At 44.3% G+C, this 19,149-nt stretch overlaps 1 protein-coding gene and 1 long non-coding RNA gene across 4 annotated transcripts in view; both read left to right on the top strand.

The window, feature by feature from the left end:
* LOC115458422 (SLAM family member 5-like) overlaps nucleotides 1–19,149 on the top strand; it is a 276,484-nt gene that overhangs the window by 41,946 nt on the left and 215,389 nt on the right. The window lies entirely within an intron of this gene.
* On the top strand, nucleotides 344–7,883 carry LOC115458423. Its single transcript, XR_003940057.1, has 3 exons — nucleotides 344–381; nucleotides 1,372–1,409; nucleotides 7,795–7,883. It is a non-coding gene; the product is annotated as an uncharacterized LOC115458423 (long non-coding RNA).

Consider the following 19,149-nt stretch of genomic DNA (forward strand, 5'->3'; position numbering starts at 1 on the left):
TACTTGTGACCTGGGTTGGCCACTGTTGGAATCATACTGGGCTAGACGGACCATTGGTCTGACCCAGTATGGCTATTCTTATGTCCTTATATGTAAATAAGCAATTTAAATGAAAATTCAATCACTTGATTATCTTTAAAGAAAGTCAAAAATAATTTTTCTTTAACTTTTAAGGCAAGCATATCTTTTCTGTCACCTTTTTACTGTGTTGTTTCTATTGTGTTTAAATTCTGTAACTTTTTCTTTTAGAATCTATTGGACCACACAACAGAATAAAGTATATTATTGCTGCCATTATTGTCACCTTTGTCATTGTTGTTGCCGCAGTCCTCGTATGGCTCTATATGAAAAAGAAAAGGAAAAAAAAGAAGCTGGAACCAGGTAAGCTGAGGTTCACCGAGATTTTTCCATAGAGTCAATCATAACTGAGCACCAGGACGGTAACCTCATTCCCCAGTCAACCCCTCTAGAAGATTATGAAGTACACAGGGCAGTATTAGGGGAGTATTCTTTCTGTACACGGCCAATGAAATGTACGACCTGGGCTTTATCGAGCCAGCTGAACCAAAGAGTAGTTAAAAAATTTTAAACACAAAGGATTATTCCCCCACCTCCAGGGAGAAGGAGCATGGTTTAGATCACCATCAGGAAACACACAAATGGTGAAAGCCACCCAGGGGTGTGCTGGTAAATTTTTAACAACAGGCTCTTTCTCCGGACATAGCCAGTTCTACAGTTGGAAGGGCCAGGGGTGGCCGGAGGAGGGGGAGCAACACTTGCCTCTCTCTCCTCCCTCCCTTCGTGCAGGCACGCTAGGCAAACCTCTGGCAGCCACCACTCCCAACGTCTTGCTCTGAGCAGCATGCTGGAACTTCTCTCACATGCTGGAGAAGTCCCAGCCTGCTGCCCAGAGCTGGAAACAAGGAGCGGGGAGCAGCAGTATTTACTTGGCTGGCAGGGCTCAGCATCCCCACCAGCAAAGTAAAAGAGAATTCAGCAGGGGGCCCAAGCCCACATTTTTGGAGCCAGTTGTTAAAGTAGCCACGGAGGGCCCTACTTTAACAACCGGCTCCCAAAATTCTTAAAAACTTAACAACCGGCTCTTGCGAGCCTGTGAGAGCCTGCTCCAGCATACCACTGAAGCCACCTATTGTAAAATGCTATAAGCCTATACACCATGTGAGAGTGATATAAGATATAGAGTGATTAGTCAATCCTGGTTGTACTTCCATTCCATCTCCTACAAAATAGTAGAAATTCAACAGGGGTAAAACCTGGACTGGCTTAGCCTGTCCCTGGTGACTTGGAGCCCCCTGGACCCTCCTTATTGAGTCCAGCTAACACATTGTTCCTGGTTTTGTTTTGCTACAGACATACAAACCGTTTATGCCCAGGTTACAAAACCAGAGGTAAGTCTGGAAACTGTGCTATTGGGAATAACCCTTTAACAGACAGAAAAATTACAGATGTATCATGAAACCATTCTCTTGTCAACATCTGGCACTTTTAAAGAAACATTCTCTTTAAAGGAAGACTTTTTTGAGGTCGTCCTGCACTTCTTAAATAAAGGGAAGCAGTAAACCCCTTGACAAAACTGAAGTAATACAAATTCAGCCTTTTGTGGGCCTCACTGTGTCCCCTGTCATTCTCCGTAAGCCAAGAGATACATGGAGTGGAGGAGTGGCCTAGTGGTTAGGGTGGTGGACTTTGGTCCTGGGGAACTGAGGAACTGAGTTCGATTCCCGCTTCAGGCACAGGCAGCTCCTTGTGACTCTGGCCAAGTCACTTAACCCTCCATTGCCCCACATAAGCCGCATTGAGCCTGCCATGAGTGGGAAAGCGCGGGGTACAAATGTAACAAAAATAAAATAGATAATATTGGAGATTCTACATGGAATGTTGCTACTATTGGAGATTCTACAAGGAATGTTGCTACTATTGGAGATTCTACATGGAATGTTGCTATTCCATTAGCAACATTCCATGTAGAAGGCTGCGCAGGCTTCTGTTTCTGTGAGTCTGACGTCCTGCACATACGTGCAGGACGTCAGACTCACAGAAGCAGAAGCCTGCGCAGCCACATTGGCAAGGGCCGACTTCTACATGGAATGTTGCTAATGGAATAGCAACATTCCATGTAGAATCTCAAATAATAGCAACAGTGGAGGAGTGGCCTAGTGGTTAGGGTGGTGGACTTTAGTCCTGGGGAACTGAGGAACAGCCTGGAGAATTTTTGTTCTGGTTTATCCCAGTCCTAACAGATTAGGAGGTGAGTCTGCAAGCAGGCACTTCCTATTAGGTGCTCCGATGCCACCTGGCATCCCAGATTCCATTACAGAGCTTAACCTGGCATTACAGTACCAAGATTTACACTCCCGAAGTCACACCATCCGTAGACCTGACATACTAGAGAGCACCTAAATGCAGCTGGGACCTGTGTAACTTACCGTATTCTGTAAGTTTCACAAAGATGTGGCATCCCCACCAATGCCGCTTCCATGCTCTACCCATGTGAATGCCACCTTTGCATGTATATGCTGTGCCTCTTGCGTGTTCCCTTACCAAATACTGCTTACAATACAATACAAATATTCTTATGTTCCGCAATAACCATCAAGTTCCAAGCGGATTACAATGCATAAGAATTCTGGACAGTTCCCAGAATACTCCAGGAACCAAGTGGGATCAAAGGCAGGCAGCAAACAGTAGAATACTCCAGAAACCAAGCAGGGTCAAAGGCAGGCAGCAAACAGAATACTCCAGCAAACAGGCAGGGTCAAAGGCAGGATAAGAAGTAACAGGGTAGCGCTGCAACAACACTCACCGAGAAGCTCATCAGACGACCTCTGTTGCAAAGGCAAACTAGAAAGTTCCCAGGTGGGAATAAAGGCACTGCACATGAGGTCACCAGTAAGGGTGGGGCTTGGCAGCAACAACAGCAGAGCATGGCTTGGCTGGAACAGGATCCCGGAATGGAATAGACTGGACTGGAACGGATTTCAGGATTTTCACCCAGGCTTCAGGATTTACACATAGACTTGGCGTGGCTGGAGGAACCACAAAGCAAGTCCCAGAAGAATTACGGAAATGTATATAAAAACATAAAAGCAGACCTTAACCGAAAAGAAATTTCTTAATAAAACCGTTTCAGGAGGTTCCTATAAAAACTGTAATTAGTAGTGGTTCTAACCTGCACTGGGAAAGCATTCCATATAAGTGCTGCTAAAAATGGAAAATTGGATGACGATGATGATATAGAATGAATTCCCTTTGGAATTGGATTCTCTAGTAACAATTTCTTGATACCTCCACTCTGTGCAAATTAGGAAAACATATGAAATCCAACATATAAGGTGGCACATTACCATATAAAATATTAAAAATAATTATGCATAATTTAAACTGAATATGTGTGTCACGATAGTGACTATATTCCCTGTCGGACTTGCTTTGTGGTTCCTCCAGCCACGCCAAGTCTATGTGTAAATCCTGAAGCCTGGGTGAAAATCCTGAAATCCGTTCCAGTCCAGTCTAGTCCATTCCGGGATCCTGTTCCAGCCAAACCGTGCTCTGCTGTTGTTGCTGCCAAGCCACACCCTTACTGGTGACCTCATCTGCAGTGCCTTTATTCCCACCTGGGAACTTTCTAGTTTGCCTTTGCAACAGAGGTCGTCTGATGAGCTTCTCGTCGGTGAGTGTTGTTGCAGTGCTACCCTGTTACTTCTTATCCTGCCTTTGACCCTGCCTGTTTGCTGGAGTATTCTCTGTTTGCTGCCTGCCTTTGACCCTACTTGGTTCCTGGAGTATTCTACTGTTACTGCCTGCCTTTGTTCCTGTTTGTTTCCTGGGCTGTCTGTTTGCTGGCTGCCTGCTGGACCCTACAGTTCTGGTTTTCCCTTCTGTCCCATAGTCCTGCCGGCCGGCCGGCTGCACCCGGGGGCTCAACCCCTGGAGAACAGCGGCCAAGCGCAGGTGAAGTCTAGCTGTTCCTGCCCTGCCTGTTCCAGCCTGCTCTGTCTCAGCTGCAGCTCCAGTCCAGCGGTTCCAGTCCTGTTTTTTCCAGTCCATCTGAGTTCTGCCTTGTCTCTTGTTTGGGGTGGTTTTCCTGCCGCTGCCGCTCCTCGGCAGTGGCCCAAGCGCTCACGAATCCAGTTTCCCCCTGAAAGCCTGTCTCCACCAGCAACCAATGCAAATTCATTATTAATGGGGTAATTATGTGCAGAGACTATCATTCTAGCAGCTGAGTTTTATATTAACTGTAGTTTCCATAACAAAAACTTTGTGCCACCCAGATAATGTTGCAATAATCCAACTGTCCCAATATTAGCCTTTGAACCACCAATTTAAAAGTTGAGGGTTATAGCAAACCTCTAATTCTTCTTAACTTCTTTAACAATATAAAAGAAAAATAAAACTCTGCTTTACCAACATATTAACCTGTGTTTCCGTGGATAGGATATTAGACAAAGTAATTTCTAAAATCTTTAAACTGGATTCAAAAGCCAAATTTGGATTGCTCAGTTTTAAGATCTTGTCATTCCAGATATCTGATGTTTGTCCATTCAGCAAAACTTGGTTTTATCTGTATTTAACTTTAAATAACGTGGCCTAATCCATGCACTTATGTGCATAAGTGTGAACTTCACCGTGAAACTGCTGGTATTCTGTGCATTTATGCACTCAAAAGGTATGCAGTTACGGATGTCCAGATATAGACTTATCCCTCACCTGGGCTATAAGCACTTCCAGCCAGGTATAGTGGAGGTGAGTTTAAATTCCATATTGTGGTTACTCAGAAACCAGGTCAGTCGACAACCTGTGAAGGTTTGTTGTGATGCGACTACAGAGTGACTACCTGATTCCATGTCATAAGGAAATGGCAGGTCAGTCCTGGTTTTCCTATTCTTGTGTCAAAGTCATGTCACAGGTGAAAGTACGCATGCATTTCCCCCAGGTGGACTTTCCTGAATTGTATCATTTATTATTTACTAGTAAAAAAGGTCCGTTTCTGAGACCAATGAAACGAGTGCTAGCAAGGTTTTCATCGTAGTGTGAATGTTTGAGAGAGTGTGTATGAAAGTGACTGTGTGAGAGAGAGAGACAGAGTGAATGTGCGAGTGTGTGTGTTTGACATAGAGTGAGGCTGTCTGTGTGAGTGTGTGTGAGAATGAGTGTGTGTGTGTGTGTGTGTGAAAAAGAATGAGAGTGTGCGGCAGGGCCCCCCCCCCCTGTCTCCCGCCCCCGTCTTCTCTCTCCTCTTTTTCCTCCCCTCCCCCCTCCCAGCTTCAGAGTCGTGGCCCCCATCTCTCCCTCCACCTTTCAGGGTCATGGCCCTCTCTCCCACTGCCTCGTTCAAGCTGCCTCCCTCCCTCCCAAGTTCTGGCTGGCTGGCTGGCTCCCTCCCTCCGATGTTCAGGCTGCCTGCCTGCCTCCCTCCCTCCCACATTCAGGCAGGTTCGCTCCCTCCCTCCCACGTTCATGCTGCTTTCCTCCTTCGCTTCCTCCCAAGTGTCAGTGCTCCACCCTCGTTGTCATCACGTTGTGATGCGAGGGTAGGGCAATGGTAGTCCTCCCTTTCTTGCTGCTCGTTCGCGTTCGCGATGCGTCTGACGTCCCTTTTTTTCACTTAGGAACGGGTGGGCGATGCTATTCGTTGAGTGTAAGTTCTCTGCCCTCAACATCATCATGTTGTGATGCGAGGGAGGGGCAAACACTCATGGAGGAGCATCAATCTACACCGCCTCATTTTTAAAACGTTGGGAAAAGTGAGGCTTCAATAGAATGTTGGAGGTGCGTTTTATATAGAGAGATTTATCATTTATTAAAGCTTGATATACCACCAAGTCTACAGGGGGTCTAAGCAGTTTGCAAAACATATCCGATAAAGGCAAAGAACTTCAAAATCAACAGAAGAGCAGTAAATTTCAATCAAACAATGCACATCCCCTCACAAACATTCACAGGAGCCTTCACGGCACAGCCAACTTGCATCACTAAAACCCTTCATTAAAAAAATGAGTCTTTAACAAAATCTTAAATTTCTTCAGTTCTTCAGCTTTGAAAATTACCCCAGGAAAAGTAGGTGCTTCTATTTACACTGCTCTTTGCAGTGTCTCTGGGTAAAATTAGGCACAGACGTTCTCATTTACTACTACTACTACTATTTAGCATTTCTATAGCACTACAAGGCGTACGCAGTGCTGCACAAACATAGAAGAAAGACAGTCCCTGCTCAAAGAGCTTACAATCTAATAGACAAAAATAAAGTAATCAAATCAATTAATGTGTACAGGAAGGAGGAGAGGAGGGTAGGTGGAGGCGAGGGGTTACAAGTGGTTACGAGTCAAAAGCAATGTTAAAGAGGTGGGCTTTCAGTCTAGATTTAAAGGTGGCCAAGGATGGGGCAAGACGTAGGGGCTCAGGAAGTTTATTCCAGGCGTAGGGTGCAGAGAGACAGAAGGCGCGAAGTCTGGAGTTGGCAGTAGTGGAGAAGGGAACAGATAAGGAGGATTTATCCATGGAGCGGAGTGCACGGGAAGGGGTGTAGGGAAGGACGAGTGTGGAGAGACACTGGGGAGCAGCAGAGTGAGTACATTTATAGGTTAGTAGAAGAATTTTGAACAGGATGCGAAAACGGATAGGAAGCCAGTGAAGGGTCTTGAGGAGAGGGGTAGCATGAGTAAAGCGACCCTGGCGGAAGATGAGATGGGCAGCAGAGTTTTGAACCGACTGGAGAGGGGAGAGGTGACTAAGTGGGAGGCCAGCAAGAAGCAGATTGCAGTAGTCCAAACGAGAGGTGACAAGGGTGTGGATGAGGGTTTTGGTAGAGTGCTCGGAAAGAAAGGGGCGGATTTTACGGATGTTGTAAAGAAAGAAACGACAGGTCTTGGCGATCTGCTGGATATGAGCAGAGAAGGAGAGAGAAGAGTCAAAGATGACCCCAAGGTTTCGAGCTGAGGAGACAGGGACTCCTCCTCTACAGATGTGGAGGAGGGGTCTGTGTCCATACATATCCTGCCTTTGGGAACGCTTCTTCAAACAACTAAACTTAAATGTGTACAGGTGATGATTGCAAAGGTTCTGGCCAGGCAGTTCTGGAACTGGCTATTTCCGCATGTAAAGCGCTGCTTCACCCTTGGAGCTGCCTTTGAAAATTGACTTCTCTATTAGGGAAAACTCCCAGAATGCTTTGAACAGGCATTGAAAAACCAAGACTGACATATGTCCCTCAGAGAGCCTGGAATTGCCTCTAATTTATAGGGTAGGAAGCATCTCACATAGCACCAATCAACACATAATCACATATTGCGTAATAGACAGGCATCATCTCAAGTGACCCAGTTCCTGGAGCGAGTCCTGGATTTCAGATACTCCCCAGTCCTGATACATCCTAGTACTTTATAACCATTGAGGTTTCAGTAGGAAGGGCTACAAATCACACAATGCATTGGGAAGTATATTGGAAATCCAGGACTTGCCAAATGTGTGCCTACACGAACTAGGGCCTCTAGGTAGCTCTGACCACTCACAACACAGACACGGTACATCCATTGCCCAATCTCTCTCATGTTCATTTCATAGTAATATGTATCTGCTCTTCTGTTGATTAGTCTCTCTGCAAAGTCATTAATCAAGGTCAAGGCTGGTGTTGACATTCAGGGGCCCAGGGCAGAAACTTGGGGGACTCTTAGGACTACATTGAGGCAGGAGGGCCCACTACAACTGACCTGATTGCCCCTTTCCCACCTCTCACCCCTAATGTCAGCCCCAATAAAGCTTGTGTTTCTTTTTTAGGGTCCAACGGAGACAAACCCAATCCTGACAGAAGGCCCAGCTCCAGAAAACTTAAATGGAAAGACTATTTACAGCATTGTGAATTTTCCCAAGGCATGACAAATCCTTCCACACTGATTTACTGTGCATGCAGCTCTTTGAGCTGGCTTCTCCGTTATCTGTTTTCTTAACCACTGGCGTAACAACCCAACTCAGAAGCTGCTGCTGCTACTAACGATCTCTCCTCTCTTCTTCCTCTTTCTTTCTTCACTGACTGTCCAGGCCCGAACTAGGGAAGCGCCATTTAGAGTGCAAATAGGTGTATCCGATCCTGTACTAGCGAAAACGGATAGTGTTGTGAAACAATATGCTAGGAGGAAAAAACAGCTTCAAAACATAACCATTGGACAAGCTCCAAAACATGGCCACTGTGTCAGGTCTTTTGGTGTATTTTAATAAAATATTATATACAAGGATCACCGCGTCTCGCCCTTGTGTCTTTGGGAACAGCCTACCCACCCTACTCTTTGGTCTGTGTGGTTGTAGGGATAGAGCGTTCCGTCACACCTTATGGCTGACTCTCCTATATTTTAGACAGTGTCGGGCCAATTTGGGCACGGTTGGGGCTGGTTCCAAGACCTTGTTTTACAGAAGCAAATAGGTGCTATGTTGTTGCCCTTATAGAACAACAGTTCCAGTTACAAAATGACCACAATGAGTCAACTGTACCCGAGGGAGAGATAAAGCAACTTGCCTAAGCTCCCACGGTGAGATAAGTGGCAGAGGAGAGGATTTGAACAGAAGCACAGGGGAGATAGATACACTCACAGCTCATAGCAGAGACAGGACAGTAACTCTTCAGTTCTAATCTCAAACCACCAGGCCTCAACTCCTTCCTATGAGTTAAGAGCACCTAACTCTGAAGAACGTCAACATCCAGGGCAGCTATTCCTGTTTTCTCTGTACACTTTTCTGTAACTTGCAATGAAGTTACAGCTCTCTTGAAAAACTGTACAAAATCAGGTTTAAGAACCTAAGGGGTTAATATAATATTTTAATCAACTAGGAGGGGCTGGGATTAAGGCAGTCAGCTACAGTTTCCCTGGAGGTACTGCTTCAGTCATGTTAAATGGCTCCTGCTCTTTTTCAAACCTTGCTGTGCACTGACTAACCCACAAATCAAATCCATTCATTGCTGCAAAGTGACCCAGATCAGGGGGGAGGAGACTTGTGTACCAGACCTGGGATTTTTGATCTTTAGTCCATCCGGCATGTAGCAGGAAGTGGAGGTGTCAGAAAATCTCCAGGACTGACCCCAAGTCTCCCTCCTGAAACTGGGCCACCGGGACAGCGAGCATCTGAACTTAAAATATGTTTTTCTTTCCCCTCTTTACAGCGGCAAAACATTGAAACAGAAAAAAGCCTGTACGACACTGTGAAGCTGCCTGGCTCCCCTGCATCTGTGGCCTATGACAAAGTCATGTGACCACTGAAGGCCAAATTAACTGAGTTCACGTTAAATGAGCACAGAGATAATTTACAGTCTGCCCCATTCCAGGTGGATGAAGATAAAAATATCAAACCTTCTGGATGTGTGAGTGGTCCTGACTCATCAAGGATTAGATTATTGGACGGCAATTTTGAGTTATGAGCATGTCTCATCCTCTCATCCCAACACAGCGCCAACAACCCCACAATTATTAACACCCCAGAACATACCCTTCCTATTTCAGACAGCCTGAAAATCCTCGGCGTTACAATAGACCGCAACCTAAGTGGCATTCACAACAAAGAAAATGTTCCACTCAGTGTGGAAACTCAAACGCTTGAAACAATTCTTCCCGAGGGAAACATTTCGCAGCCTAATACAATCAATGGTACTAAGCCACATAGACTACTGCAACGAAATTTATGCAGGATGCAAAAAACAAACCTTAAAGAAACTCCAGACTGCTCAAAATATGGCAGCTAGGCTGATATGTGGAAAAACACGATTTGAAAGCGCAAAACCCCTTCGTGAAAAACTACATTGGCTCCCAATCAAAGAACGCATTGCCTTCAAAATCTGCACCCTGGTTCACAAAATTATCTACGGTGAAGCCCCGGGATACATGACAGACCTGATCGACTTACCAACTAGAAACACATCAGAATCAACATGAACTTATCTAAACCTATATTACCTAAGCTGCAAAGGACTTGAATACAAATCAACTTACGCATCCAGCTTTTCCTACTTAAGCACACAACTGTGGAATGCATCACCAAAAGCCTTAAAAACGACATACGACCACCTAAACTTCCGGAAATCACTAAAAACTAACCTTTCAAAAAGGCATACCCCATTGATCCAACTAAAAATGGCTGATCCCTGCAACACAGCACAATTAAAGTACGTAATGGACAAAACCCAACTCTTCCGTTGTACGATTCCCTAATGTGGCTGTTGGGAGAGCCGACCTATTATTCTGTAAGAATGTGTGGAACCTTTTGAACTGCCCATGCCCCTCCCAAAGCCACACCCCCTTTTGGGATGTGCGCTATGGGATGTAAGCAGCTAGGGCACCTTTTAGAAAGCGGCAGTAAGCTCAACGCGGGCTTACTGCTCGCTAAAAAGGAAGTACTGGGATGGCATAGGGCAAGATGGCCGCTCAGAGCAGACGCAGGTGACTGAGCTCCTGACTTACCAGACTGTTATTCGATAGGAGGCTCTGTTCTCCGTGCAGGACATGGGGAAACGGAAGGGAAAACCCAAGGAGACGGCCTCCATACTCCCAGGGAATGTTCCCCCCTTTTGACAAACGGTTCTGGAGCAGTACGGGGTTCAGCCATTGACCATGCGATTACCCGCTTCGGAACGCTCCGCAACAACGTCGGCGGAGATCAGCGTGGAGGCAGTCTCGTTGAGCCCGCCTGGGAACATCAGTCCTCCACAACCAGGAAGCATATCGACGTCGACGATGAGAGTGGAAGGGACGCCCGAAGTGGTTGAAGTTCCGTCACCCTCAGGAGGCCTCGACGCTGGTCTTTCCCCAATCGGAACGGAACAACAGAGGGGTTTGTTAACTTCTACCCCTTCTCCGATGGAGGTAAAAAAAACCAAAGTGGTGACCTTGGACTCTTTATGGGACGCTATCCAGGGAATGAACTCTCTGCTTTCTCAGGTAACTTGTACTTTTTCTCAAGATATTGATAAATTAAAACAAACACAAAATCAGCATTCAGATAATTTTCAAACCCAGGAAGGACAAATAGAGACTTTGAGAACTGAACTTTCTACTTTAAAAAATTTTGCGGGAACATTGACGAAGGATAGAGAAATCCTGGCACGTAAGCTAGAGTTTCTTGAAAATCAGGGGAAGAAAAATAATTTGTGGTTTATCAACTTTCCTAAATCGCCATTAATCCCAGCTACGGATATGTTACGAAAATATTTCAGAGAAATCTTGGGTCTCCCAATAGAGGGATTCCCTCCGATTGTACGTATTCAGTATATAACTGGGAGAAAGGCAAATCCCCTGAATCTTCAACCACAGCAACCAGAATTGAATCTCACAGAGTTTTTAGATAACTCATTGGAACTAATCACGGAAAGGACTACTCTTATCGTCTCATTTGCACTCGAAATGGATAAAACAAATATTTTCAAACTTTATTTTAAACATTTGAATCATAAATTTCTTGGGGAAACAGTTCGAATTTTCCCTGATCTGAATAGAGACACTCAAGCCCGTCGGCGAGAGTTTCTCTGTTTAAAATCAAGAATTTTGGCACTGGGAGGATTGTTTAAATTAGTTTTTCCTTGTCGATGTATAATAACTTTGAATTTAGTTACATATATGTTTATGGAACCCAAGAAATTGAAGGAATTTTTGATTTCTAAAGAAAGCATTGGACACTCAACCCAGGTAGTCGAATAGAGAGAGAAAACGCTGAGATGTCTGGCTGCGGGTTTTCTTCATGATCCTGCTCTTTAATTTCTTTATATTACCTATTGCTTATTATTATCCTTGTATCTTGCCATAAAGTTGTGGTCTAAATGAAAAGTAATTTTTTCCATAGAACTTAGGCAGTATGCTGTTCTTAATTTTTTTTTTTTTCCTTTTTACTTTATTTCTGTATTCAACATTTATTGTAAATAGATGGATGTCAAATTAAAATGCATAAATAAAAATAAAAATTAAAAAAAAAAGGAAGTACTGGTGGGCTACCGCAGCAGCCCAGTGGTACTTCCCACCCCCAGTGCACCATCATATCCAGCGCTGCAAAAATATACTTATTTTTGTCATGCCGGTGTGTACCCTGCAGTAAATTTAAAATGAATAGGAGAAAATATTTCTTCACTCAACGTGTAATTAAACTCTGGAATTCATTGGCAGAGAATGTAGTAAAAGCAGTAAGCTTAGCGGGGTTTAAAAAAGGGTTTGGCTAGCTTCCTAAAAGAAAAGCTCATAAGCCTTTATTAAAATGGACTTGGGGAAAAATCCGCTGCTTATTTCTAGGCTAATCAGCATAAAATATATTGCACTGTTTTGGGATCTTCCCAAGTACTTGTAGCCTGGATTGGCCACTGTTGGAAACAGGATGCTGGGCTTGATGGACCTTAGCTCCTCCTCCTTACCTAAAAGTGCACTCAGTCTGCGGCTCCTCACTACCTCTCCACCCTCATCTCCCCCTATGTTCCCGCCCGTAACCTCCGCTCACAGGACAAAGCCCTTCTCTCAGTACCCTTCTCCACCACTGCCAACTCCAGGCTCCGCTCATTCTGCCTTGCCTCACCCTATGCCTGGAACCAGTGGCGTACCAAGGGGGGGGCGGTGGGGGTGGTCCGCCCTGGGTGCCAGTGGGTGGGGGGTGCTCCGCTCCCGCCGCCTCCCGTGGCCATTCCCGCGGCGCCGCACATTTAAAAAACCGGCGAAGCAGCGTCGAAGGCAGCGCCTCGTGCCCTGCTTGTAAAAAAAAAAATCAAATCTCCTTCCTCCTTCTCCTCCTCGTCTTGATGTCGACTCGGGCCTTCCAATCAATTTGATTGGAAGGCCCGAGTCGACGTCAAGACAAGGAGAAGGAAGGAGATTTGATTTTTTTTTTTACAAGCAGGGCACGAGGCGCTGCCTGCGACGCTGCTTCGCTGGTTTTAACGGGACTGAGGTGGGGAAGGAGAGGGGCGAAAGGGACTCGGGTGGGGGTGTTCAGAGGGGAGAAGGGGACTAGGGTGGGGGTCTCAGACAGGGGAGGGGACTGGGGTGGGCATCTCAGAGGGGAGAAGGGGAGGGGAGAAGGGGACTGGGGTGGGGGTCTCAGACAGGGGAGGGGAGAAGGGAAGGGGAGAAGGGGACTGGGGTGGGGGTCTCAGAGGGGAAAAGGGGAGGGGAGAAGGGGACTGGGGTGGGGATCTCAGAGGGGAGAAGGGAAGGGGAGAAGGGGACTGGGGTGGGGGTGTTCAGAGGAGAGAAGGGGACTGGGGTGGGGGTCTCAGACAGGGGAGGGGAGAAGGGGACTGTGGTGGGGGTCTCAGACAGGAGAAGGGGAGGGGAGAAGGGGACTGGGGTTGGGGTGTTCAGAGGGGAGAAGGGGGCTGGAACTGGGGGCTGAAAAAAGAGGCAGAGAGAGAGAGGGGACAGATCCTAGATGGAAGGGGGAGTGAGAGGGAGGGCAGACCCTGGATGGATGGGAGAGGGAGGGCAAATGGTGGATTGAAGGGGCAAAGAGAAAGGGCAGGCAGTGGATGGAAGGGACGGCAGAGAGGGCAGACACTGGATGGCAGAGAGAGAGAGAGAGAGAGGGAGTGAAGACAGATGCTGGATGGAAAGAAGATGAGGAAAGCAGAAACCAGAGACAACAAACTGTAAATAAAATATATTTTTTTATTTTTTTTTTGCTTTAGGATAAAGTATTGCAGATGTGTTAAATGTTTATAATAGAACATGTAAATAAGGTAATCTTTTTATTGGACTAATTTTAATACATTTTGACTAACTTTCAGAGAACAAAACCCCCTTCCTCAGGTCAGGATAGGATACTGTAACAGCACTATACTGTATTGATCTGAGGAAGGAGGTTTTGGCCTCTGAAAGCTAAATGTATTACTCCAATAAAATTGTATTATTTTACTTTCTATATTTGTTTTATTTCTATTTGTTAATTTGTAAAGTGGTGATTGGTACTTGTTAGTTTTTTTCAAATTTACATCTGCTGTCTTTATATTTTGCACAGTACTAGGGGACAGTTTCTGTTTCTGTGGTGTTGCATTGTATGCAGAGTCTGGCATTGGGGGTTCAGTTTAATTTTTGTCTAAATAGAAAGTTTATGATTACTTATTCTATAGTGGATTAGGGTGTATCTGTGTTTGTGAAAAAGACATGGCTTTCAGTTGGCATTGACTGTGCAGGATCGTCGATCTGTACTATTCTGTCTGGTTTCGTTTTACAATAGGTGAATTGATGTTCTAGTGCTCACTGTAGTGTTTAAGATGCTTTCCTTTTCCTTGTGTGACTCGTAGAAATGACTGCTTATGGTATGGTAGAATTGCTCTATAGGTCCTGAGTGTTTTGTATTCTCGGCATGCCTAGTACTGGATTTGGGGGGGGGGGGGGATGTTAAAAAATGACCGGCCCCGGGTGTCAACTACCCTAGGTACGCCACTGCCTGGAACAATCTTCCTCAACCCCTACGCCAAGCCCCCTCCCTACCCATCTTCAAATCTCTGCTTAAAACTCACCTCTTCAATGCTGCCTTCGGCGCCTAACCGCTCGAGATAGATTGAATGCCCCAATCTATCCACCCTATCAGATTAACTGTTCACTCGTCTTTAGATTGTTCTCTTGTCTTTTAGATTGTAAGCTCTTTGAGCAGGGACCGTCCTTCTATGTTTAAATTGTACAGCGCTGCGTAACCCTAGTAGCGCTCTAGAAATGTTAAGTAGTAGTAGTAGTATTACATATAGCAGTGATTTAACCAGAGCTGAGATTGTGATGTCATAATGCCTCATGCCACCAATGCCTAAGAGCCAACCTCATCAGTGATGTCACAATGGCTTGATTGTCCTATATTTGTCTCACTCTTATCTATTAGATTGTAAGCTCTTTGAGCAGGGACTGTCTCTCTTTGTTAAATTGTACAGCGCTGCGTAACCCTAGTAGCGCTCTAGAAATGTTAAGTAGTAGTAGTAGTATTACATATAGCAGTGATTTAACCAGAGCTGAGATTGTGATGTCATAATGCCTCATTCCACCAATGCCTAAGAGCCAACCTCATCAGTGATGTCACAATGGCTTGATTGTCCTATATTTGTCTCACTCTTATCTATTAGATTGTAAGCTCTTTGAGCAGGGACTGTCTCTCTTTGTTAAATTGTACAGCGCTGCGTAACCCTAGTAGCACTCTAGAAATGTTAAGTAGTAGTAGTAGTATTACATATAGCAGTGATTTAACCAGAGCTGAGATTGTGATGTCATAATGCCTCATTCCACCAATGCCTAAGAGCCAACCTCATCAGTGATGTCACAATGGCTTGATTGTCCTATATTTGTCTCACTCTTATCTATTAGATTGTAAGCTCTTTGAGCAGGGACCATCTTTCTATGTTTAAATTGTACAGCGCTGCGTAATCCTAGTAGCGCTTTAGAAATGCTAGTTAGTAGTAGTAGTAGTAGGTTTGTCCCAGTATGGCAATACTTTTATGATCAGATATCTGACTGTTAACAAACATATCAGTGTCAAATGCTTATTTTTCTTCTGTTTGTTATGTTTTTCTTATCAAATTTCAAACAAATTTATCACAAATAAAGTTCAATCCAATACCTCCTATTTGTTGTTATACAATGAACTTTCCTTACCTGAATACTTAACCCACTCTGTCTCCTATACCTTAACTATGCATTTCTTTCTTCCGGAATTGGTGAGCACCATTGCGGAACAATGTAAGCCACATTGAGCCTGCAAATAGGTGGGAAAACGTGGGATACAAATGCTAAAAATAAAATAATTCATTAATTTTAACTCTTAACCCTTACTCACTCGTTCAGTACCCTTATTTTATCATCCCCACCTTAGTAATTCCCTCATCTCTTATTTGTCCTGTTTGTCTGTCCTAATTAGATTGTAAGCTCTGTCGTAGCAATAGGACTTGACTTAATTAAATATTCAATCACAAATATCAGGACCGTTGGCCGACATGCGACATGTTTCGCTTATGCTGCGTCAGGGTCTGGTCCACGCATTGAACATGCCGCATGTTGGCAAACGGTCCTAATATTTGTGATTGAATATTTAAATTAAGTCAAGTTGAGTTCAGAAATGAATCTACATAAGATTTCTAGCATTCATATGAATAAGATTTATATTCAAGAAGCTTTCTATATATAAAGTTTTTTTTTTTTAGTTTTCAAAAAAAAAAAAAAGAGTGGAAAAAGAGCAAATAACTTGTTTTAAGTCATAAGACGCTGGGCTTTTCTTGGATTATTAGTCATATATCTAGCCTCGTCTTCCAGTTGAGATATACCTTTAAGTGTGTCTGTTTGAAGCGGAAAATATTGAGAAGCATATACAGGCCATTTAAGTGAGCCGAAGTTTGGCGTGTTCTCACTGACAATTTGGCTCAGCTGTAGGAAACAGCTTATACTGAAAGTTTCTCGTTATTCCTTCACTTTAATAACATATCCGAACTTCGTTTCTTTTCTGAAATAGCAGTTGAGTGTTTCATACTAAGGGTTAGGTTTATTAAGTGGCGCTATGGGCAGGTTAGCGTTTTTAATGTGCGCAAATGGCTTACGTGCATTAAACGCTAACGCGTCCATAGAAATTTATAGGTGCATTAGCCTTAAATTTACAGGCGTGTTAAAAACGCTAATGCAACTTAGTTAAACATACCCCTAAATCTACATACCCCAAAGTCTACATATCATGCACTCCTGGGCAGATGCCTTTCAGTTAAAACTCAATGCCTAATACTCACCTCCCAACACAACACGAGCAAATCTACCACCATCAACACCCCAAAACTAACCCTACCAATTTCGGAAACCCTGAAAATTCTTGGAGTCACCATTGACCGGCACCTAACACTTGAGAATCACGCAAAAATCACGACCAAGGAGATGTTCCATTCAATGTGGAAGTTAAAAAGAGTAAAACCATTCTTCCCAAGAACCGTTTTCCGGAATCTGGTACAATCATTAGTACTCAGTCACCTAGACTACTGCAACTCACTCTACACTGGCTGCAAAGAGCAAATACTCAAAAAACTCCAAACAACACAGAACACAGCAGCCAGACTCATATTTGGAAATCCAAAACACGAAAATGCAAAACCCCTACGAGAGAAACTACACTGGCTACCACTCAAAGAATGCATCACATTCAAAGTATGTACCCTAGTACATAAAATCATCCACGGCGAGGCCCCAGCTTACATGTCTGACCTGATTGACCTACCACCCAGGAATGGCAAAAGATCATCTCGCACATTCCTTAATCTTCATTTCCCAAATTGCAAAGGCCTAAAATATAAACTAATGCACGCATCAACCTTTTCCTATATGAGCACGCAATTCTGGAACGTATTGCCACGTAACCTAAAAGCAACCCGTGAACTGACCAACCTCCGAAAACTGCGGAAGACCCATCTCTTCGACAAAACATACCACAAAGACCAAAACATGTGAAATCCACACATATATCTAATAAGCAATGCTAAGAACGACTTACACTACATTACTATCATGCTCTCCATTACCATGCAACCCAATATACTTCTGTAACACTAAATGTCTACTCTCCTTCATTCCCAATATCCACGATATATTGTAAGCCACATTGAGCCTGCAAAGAGGTGGGATAATGTGGGATACAAATGCAATAAATAAATAAATAAAATAATAAAATACACATATATTTGTATTTGAGATTCAATTTGAATCTTCAACTCATTTAGAACATGGCCACCCTCACCTGACCAACTGTTAAGTACAGGGATAGTATGTCACCACACTATAAAAGCTTCTTTAGCTTCAAAGTACATATTTTTATTTCTTTGATTCAATGTTGTATATCCCACTCTACCTTCAAATCTAGATGGGTTCAAAAATTATATACGTAAATTACAAACTTAAAACAATCAAATAAATAGATTAAAATCATTCTCACAAAGACTCGAAACAAGAAACAATAACTACTATAGACTGTAAAAAAAAATCTAATGAGCTATCTCTGAATAAAACTGTACGCTTCATTGCATATTGCCTTTTGCCAGCGCTGATAGAGGTTAACTTTCATGGACGCTTACTAAAGTCTCCAATGACCTATTACTGGCTAAATCCAGAGGTCTCTACTCCATCCTCATTCTTCTTGATCTTTCCGCTGCTTTTGACACTGTCGATCACAGCATACTTCTCGATACCCTGTCCTCACTTGGATTCCAGGGCTCTGTCCTTTCCTGGTTCTCTTCCTACCTCTCTCTCCGCACCTTCGGTGTTCACTCTGGTGGATCCTCTTCTACTTCTATCCCTCTGCCTGTCGGCGTACCTCAGGGTTCTGTTCTCGGTCCCCTCCTCTTTTCTATCTACACTTCTTCCCTTGGTTCATTAATCTCATCCCATGGCTTTTCCTACCATCTCTATGCTGATGACTCCCAAATCTACCCCTGATATCTCACCTTGCATCCAAAACCAAAGTTTCAGTGTGCTTGTCTGACATTGCTGTCTGGATGTCTCAACGCCACCTGAAATTAAACATGACCAAAACAGAGCTTCTCATTTTTCCCCCCAAACCCACCTCCCCACTCCCCCAGTTTTCTATTTCTGTTGATGGCGCTCTCATTCTCCCTGTCTCCTCAGCTCAAAACCTTGGGGTCATCTTTGACTCTTTTCTCTCAACTCATATCCAGCAGATCGCCAAGACCTGTCGTTTCTTTCTTTACAACATCTGTAAAATCCGCCCCTTTCTTTCTGAACACTCTACCAAAACCCTCATCCACACCCTTGTCACCTCGCATTTAGACTACTGCAATCTGCTTCTTGCTGGCCTCCCACTTAGTCACTTCTCCCCTCTCCAATCGGTTCAAAACTCTGCTGCCCGTCTCGTCTTCCACCAGGGTCGCTTTACTCATACTACCTCTCTCCAAGTCGCTTCACTGACTCCCTATCCATTTTCGCATCATGTTCAAACTTCTTCTACTAAAAATGTACCTATAAATGTACTCACACTCTGCTGCTCCCCAGTAGCTCTCCACACTCGTCCTTCCCTACACCCCCTTCCCGTGCACTCCGCTCCATGGATAAATCCTTCTTATCTGTTCCCTTCTCCACTACTGCCAACTCCAGACTTCGCGCCTTCTGTCTCGCTGCACCCTACGCCTGGAATAAACTTCCTGAGTCCCTA

This window comes from Microcaecilia unicolor, chromosome 14, assembly GCF_901765095.1.
Source record: "Microcaecilia unicolor chromosome 14, aMicUni1.1, whole genome shotgun sequence".
In the NCBI taxonomy this organism is placed as follows: domain Eukaryota; kingdom Metazoa; phylum Chordata; class Amphibia; order Gymnophiona; family Siphonopidae; genus Microcaecilia; species Microcaecilia unicolor.